General features: G+C 40.2%; 1 pseudogene; it reads right to left on the bottom strand.

Annotated features, from left to right (window-relative positions):
* Positions 1 to 1,726: 1,726 nt before the first annotated feature.
* Positions 1,727 to 7,174, bottom strand: LOC119342845 (annotated as a pseudogene).
* Positions 7,175 to 7,239: the final 65 nt, after the last annotated feature.

The following is a 7,239-nucleotide window of genomic DNA, read 5'->3' as shown; positions in this document are numbered from 1 at the left end:
GCGGTGACCGCGAGCACGTCGTGGTCGCGGAGCTCGGGGATGTCCACCTGGATGCACTCGTCGGTGGAGGTGTTGAGGAAGGAGCGGCGACTGGGCGTGGCGTGTTCCTCCCGGAGCATAGTCCACCGCCAGTGGTGGTGCGCGGAAACGGACATAATCGGCAACGTCGTAGGAGAGGACGCGGTCGGCGATGATCCCCACAGGCCCTTCATCGAGGCCAGCCCAGTCCCGAGATCCGGCCATCAGGTTCAGATCCGGATGCTTGCCGTACCGGCGGTGGAGTAGGGGGCAGGCAGGGGCTTGCACCCCAAGAGGCGGAGTGGGGAAGGGGGTGGAGATCTGCGAAGTAGCAGTTGCTGTCGTGGAGATCCTCCGGCTAGATTCAGCGGCCGGGAGGAGGAAGAACGCAGCCCATGCCCATCCAATCCAATCCCGTCGCCGGCAGCAGTTGCAGGTGAGTGTTGTGTGTTTCAGACTTTCAGACCGTCCCGGTCGTGAGTCGTGATTCTAGTCAAAATGGGAAAGTCATGCCTCATGCGGGTGTAGCACTACTGTCGTACTGTGTTGTCATGTAAGAGTACTCCATATAGTACAATTTTTTAGGGATACTCCGTGTAGTACAGGACGCTGTTGATAGTACAGTTTTGTTTTTGAGACCGATAAACCACATATCGGATATATTTTTCTCTTTTTTATTTTTTCTTGTATTTCGAAATATTCTGAATGTATCTATTATAAATATCATTTCATATATACAAAAATAAAAAAATGTTAATCGCACATTAAAGAATGTTAAACATGTAGGAAAACTGTATAATGTATATAAAAAATAAAAATCAAAACATATATATGAAAATATGTTAATCTTGTATTTGAAAAAAAATTGTATATAAAAAATGTTCCTTATATATAAAAAAAATATACAATGTTTATGGGAAAAGTACAGCATGCTCTAAACACATACACAGTAGCACTAGATAAATTCTCTGGAAAAACATTTCTTGACGAAATCATCAGCACTAGATTTCATTTCATTAAGTATTTATATAGTTCTGAAGTTAGTTAGGGGTCAACTTCAAGAGGTTACAAAGGCATGGAAGTTCAAGATCACTCCTGGTAACTTGCCACGTCTTCTCGAAGTTGGGATGTGTCAAAAGAACAAGTAAATGAAATACTACAACAATGTTTGCCCGGCTTTGGCGAGGGAGGGGCGATGACAGCGGCGCGTCTTCGGCTCGCTTCAGTGCTTGTAGTCGTCGCTAGGTGGTCTACGGTTCTGGATGTAATTTTTATTATTTCTAGTGTCCGTTGTACTACCATGATTGAAGATGAATAGATTGAAAGTTTTTCCGCAAAAAATAAAATAAAATACCCAGTAGGCACAAGGCAATACAAAGTAAACAAAAAACCACGGCACCAATAAGGAAACCACATTTCACCAGCTGAAATAACTGAACATGGAGAACAATTCCCCAACAAACGGGGTGAAACATTTCTCTTCCAGTTTCAAATGTACCACTAATTGGGACACAACATCTACTTAACCATTCGATAGAGAGACATGGGCTGATAGATATTTACTTCTATAGAAGGGGCACATAAATCCCCGAATAAGACTCAAGTCGAGCAGGAATGAGATCAGGAGAAATTAAAAGAAAAGGAAGATCCCGCTTGTCTCTATCCACAGCTGAAAGAAGACTATTTACACTACGAGGTACTAACAAAATCAACATGTATCATTGTTCGCCATCAGGGACATCTTCTGGCAATTGAACTGTATATAAGTTACTGCTTTCAGCGGCAATGCTGAAAGTGCCGCCATTAATCGCCCAGACTCCTTGATGCAGGGCAGGGCAGAACTATTGGAGGAGTTGACGAAATTATTCGTTGGGTACATATAGTCATGCCCATTGTAGTCGTAGTATAGCTTCTCACCACGATCAATATCACGGCATGTGACCAACAAGACATGGCACTCGCCGTCGATGTCATCTCTCACACACTTGATGTTCCGCTTATTATTTCCATCACTGCAGGAGTTGGATAATATTAGAGTGGCATAAGTGATGCCTAATACATTTACATTCATCAGGATAGGCAGTGACTCCTTACAGTGTGGTTTTGATGCCATTAATAAAGCAGGTGGTGTTTCCCCGTTTGTCAGGGCAGATAACAAGCTTCTGGGAAGGATCCGCTGGTGATAGAAGGGTCATCATACTATCACAACCATCATTTTCCCTATTCTTTAAATAATCAACATCGCTAGATATTCAGTTAAGAATGTCAGATCTTTAACATATGCATCATCCTGCATAGTGAAGCTGAAAACAAAGTCCTTAATAGTATGCCACTTGAAGCAGTGTCTGAAAGTCAGTTTCAGTAGACTTAAGTGGGAGGGGCCCTTTCAATAGTGAACCCCATCACGACTAAGAAAAGATTGTTAACATTTATAGTTCATAGACTTAGTCATGTACACGTTTTACTCTTATTCCTAGTCTTTAGGAGGAGCCCCTTCAGGAGTGATAACGTAGATGATAAAGTCAAAATTAGCATATCAATCTAGCTCGGGTTCATTTTGTGTGATATTGGTCAATTGCTTCAAGCTCTTTTGATGGTACCAGGCTACCAGTGTATATGCCATTTTTACTATCGGCGACCTCAATGTGTACATGACATTTTTTATAATACTATTAAGAACATATGAAAATGGTAAAAAAAAACTATCATCCTTATGAATGACGACGACTCCTGATTGATAGTATTTTTCCAGAGTTTTTGAGAATAACACATTTGTAATATTTTGTAGAACACATGTTGGTGCGGGAATTCATAAGCACATGATATAAAATGGTGACGCTAAATCATAGATGTGATCATGTATTTGGGGTAGTTATGGATTACTGTTATTTAGTTATAAAATTTATTACATATACTAACGGATAAATAATTCTCTATGAGATTGAGAAGATAGTAATATGTATGTTTATATAACAGAATAAGCGAACGATCAGAATCTGAGGTGCAATCCTTCTTTCGTGGCAAGTGCTTCTACCAAGCCTTTCTTTGATATGACTAATAAATAACAAAAACCTAAGAAGGAATGCACGATTAGTAAAAGAAACGTCACTTGATATTGCCCCTTATGATAGGAATCTTTATTATGCGGCCTGTGTTTTTATCTCTTTGCCATCACAAAATCGTACAAAGCTTATTTTTCCCTTACAATAAAAGATCATACATATTTAGGAGCAATTTTTCTTGCTTTTGCACTGATGACAACTTACTTGAAGGATTTTATTCAATCCATAGGTAGATATAGTGGACTCTCGTGACAAGAAACTGAGTTTAAGGGGTTATGGATGCACGAGTAGTATCTCTACTCGGTATGAAGTTTTGGCTAGAAAAAGATTCTAAACAAGCACCACATGTTGGAGGATCCATAACAATATAACTTCTATGTGAATGGAAACAAACATAACTCATTATGTTGTCTTCCTTGTCCAACATCAACTATTTGACCAAGCAGAAAATATTTGATGGGGGCTCACGATCATAAAAGATATCCAAGATAGTATATTTATATGTGAATCCTCTCTCCCTTTAATAATCTTGCATGAATTGCACCCATAATCGATACTATGTTTGTTAATTTCCAATAAATTTGATCAACCACACCGCTTCTTATGTGAAGTTATTACTCCCCATGGGATTAGCATATGATCTCTTATTTCTTTTTATTGCTAAGATTACAAGAAAGTAAAGAAGCAAAACTCGAATTATTATTTATTATAGAACCTTCACATTCGACTACATAGATAGATAAAACACAAAGCAAACACTTGAAACTAGATCATGCTAAACTTTTTATTCTTCTAAATCACAAAATAACTAAGGATCAAACTAAGATAGATAACGATGGTAAAAGTGATGGTGATATGATAACCCACAAGTATAGGGGATCGCAACAGTTTTCGAGGGTAGATTATTCAACCCAAATTTATTGATTCAACACAAGGGGAGCCAAAGAATATTCTCAAGTATTAGCAGCTGAGTTGTCAATTCAACCACACCTGAAAGACTTAATATCTGCAGCAAAGTATTTAGTAGCAATGTAGTATGGAAGTAACAGTAACAGTGGCAAAAGTAACAATAGCAGTTTTGTAGCAATTGTAACAGTGGCAACGGAAAAGTAACATAGCAAATATCAATATGTGAAAATCTCATAGGCAATGGATCAGTGATGCATAATTATGTCGGATGGCATTCATCATGCAATAGTTATAACCTAGGGTGACACAGAACTAGCTCCAATTCATCAATATAATGTAGGCATGTATTCCGTATATAGTCATACGTGCTTATGGAAAAGAACTTGCATGACATCTTTTGTCCTACCCTCCCGTGGCAGCTGGGTCCTAATGGAAACTAAGGGATATTAAGGTCTCCTTTTAATAGAGAACCTGACCAAAGCATTAACAATTAGTGAATACATGAACTCCTCAAACTACGGTAATCACCGGAAAGAATCCCAATTATTGTCACTTTTGGGTATGCGGATCATAAATCGTAATAAATGTTTACAACTCCACATACTCATGCCCGTTGTAGTCATAGTACAGATTCTCACCACAAGCTATATCACGGCAGGCAACAAGCAAGACGTGGCACTCGCCATCGATGTCGTACCTCACACACTTGACGTTCTGCTTTTTCTTTCGATCACTGCAGGAATTGGACAATATTAGAGTGGCATAAGTAATGCTTAACACATGTACATTCATAAGGATAGGCAGCGACTACTTACGGAGTGTGGTTGTTGATGCCATTAATAAAGCGGGCAATGTTTCCACGTTTGCCAGGGTAGATGACAAGCTTCTGGGAAGGATCCGCTGGTGATAGAAGGGTCATTATACTATCACAGCCATCATTTACCCTGTTCTTTAAATAATCACAGTGTATTCAGTTAAGAATGTCAGATCCTCAATATATGCATCTGCCTGCACAGTGAAACTGAAAATAAATATGCGCTAGTTTAATTCCTCTGTACTGGAAAACGAAGAAACGTTAGAAGAATAATTCCAAAAATATACCCCTCATGGGAATCAAAAACCACCAGAAGTGGAGGGCATTCTCCTCTTTTCAGCATGCTTCTGCAAAATTCAATGGTTTCTTTGTACTCTTTTGAAAGAACCTTGAAAGTCAACAAGTGTATCGTTAGGCGCCAAGAGATCAAAAATGCATTATACTGTTTAAAGTAAAAATTTGCTAACCTGCATACCACCTTCCTTCAGTTTTGCTTGATTGGCAGATATAGAGGCCATACTTAGCACATAAGTCAGCTCATTGCTGAACTCCATTTTCGAAGATGTCAATGCAGTGGCTGCAGAAGCCATCTGTTCAAGCCTTCGAACTCTATCTCAGTGGGCACAAATGGCAGTAGCCTCCTCTTCTTCTTGTGCATAACAAGAGATCGCCTCCTTCGCCTCTTAGCATCTGTATACAAGTACTCCCTCCGTTCCTAAATATTTGTCTTTTTAGACATTTCAAATGAACTACCACATACGGATTTATATAGACATATTTTAGAGTATAGATTTACTCATTTTGCTTCGTATGTAGTCACTTGTTAAAATCTCTCGAAACACAAATATTTAGAAACGGAGGGAGTATGAAGTAATGAACAAATGCAGTGAGCTATATGCAGGATACTATGATTGGAGATATATGCAGTTGAATGGTTAAGTAGCTGATGTGTCCCAACAAACAGGATACCACTGTATTGACCGGTCAGTCACGCAAAACAGAACAATTCACGTACAACAACTGCCTACAAGATACTCCCTCCGTCCGAAAATACTTGTCCAAGAAATGGATAAATTCGATGCATCTAGAACTAAAATGCGTCTAGATACATCCATTTCTCCGACAAGTATTTTCAGACAGAGAGAGTATATTGGATTGGAGATATATGCAGTTGAATGGTTAAGTAGCTGTTGTGTTCCCAACAAACTAGAAATTTCAGTAAATTGGAATATATACAGGAGACTGCTGTATTGACCGGTCAGTCACGCTAAACAGAACAATTCACGAATCGACATACAACAAAACCCCTACAAGATATATTTTTGATATATTTTTTGTCTCCCATTAGAAGTGAACCCTACACGTAATCAGTCCTATTTTAAATAAACTTCAAAAGGTGGCGGCTTTTTATGTCTCAATGAGTGCAAGTCAGATCATGAACAGGATATACATGCGACGCATCCCTGTGAATCATCCTGATATACATTTGTACAAATCAATGGAAGTCAATTAATCCATACACACTTGACCAACCTACTTCAATAACACAATCCTACTACAAGAGTGCTATTAAGATCAAATTAAATTTTTTTAACAATGCTTTCCCGCATATTTCCAGCAGTGATGGTTTTCCCGCGCATTTCCTGCGGTGATATTTCATTACCTAGAAATTCTAATCCACTGTGACACCGACATATGCAGGATACTACAGTGTCAGACTGGCCAGCATAGCAAAACAAAACAATCAAAGAACGAATAGACAAATGAATCAACACACAACACCCACATAGAGTACAATGAACGAATCAATCATAGTATTTCAGATGAACTATTTGCACCTTATGAATTATTTGCATCATCAGCAGATGGTAATGCAGTATGTGTAACGATTGCGCAATGATTCCTCATCGCAGACTCCCTAGCTTAAGTCATACGATGAACGAAATCCATGCGACTCAAAATTTCAGAGATAAGAAAATTACCCTGAGAAAGCCCTAACTTTGCCGGCCCGACGGCGCCGCCCTCCGCGCTCTTCTCGATCCGGAAGAAATCCATGCTCTTGCTCTGCTTCAACGGGAAACCTGACAGAAATTCAATCAATAAGCGGATGAGATAAGATGAAATTCATGGCAAGCGAGTGCGTGCAAACACAAAGGGGGGGAGCGGGAATGGCGAGATCGAGCGGCAGCAGAGGGACGCACAGATGATGGAGGTCTGGCCGCAGTCAGGGTAGAGCCAGTAGCCCAACGGGGCGGCGGGGAGGATGGGGCGGAGGCAGAAGGTGTGCCGGCCGCGGTCACACTGTCGCAGAGGAGCAGCTCCTCGTCGCGGTCCCCGGCAGTGAGTTTCCGAGCGATTGCAACAGACTCCACTGAGATCAGTACATGGCATGATAGGGCAACATTGGAACCAATATTCGGCAAAATTTGAGGCACT

The sequence above is a fragment of the Triticum dicoccoides genome, unplaced genomic scaffold, assembly GCF_002162155.2.
Source record: "Triticum dicoccoides isolate Atlit2015 ecotype Zavitan unplaced genomic scaffold, WEW_v2.0 scaffold106983, whole genome shotgun sequence".
NCBI classification, from domain to species: Eukaryota; Viridiplantae; Streptophyta; class Magnoliopsida; order Poales; family Poaceae; genus Triticum; species Triticum dicoccoides.
This window is presented reverse-complemented; position numbering and strand designations above follow the sequence as displayed.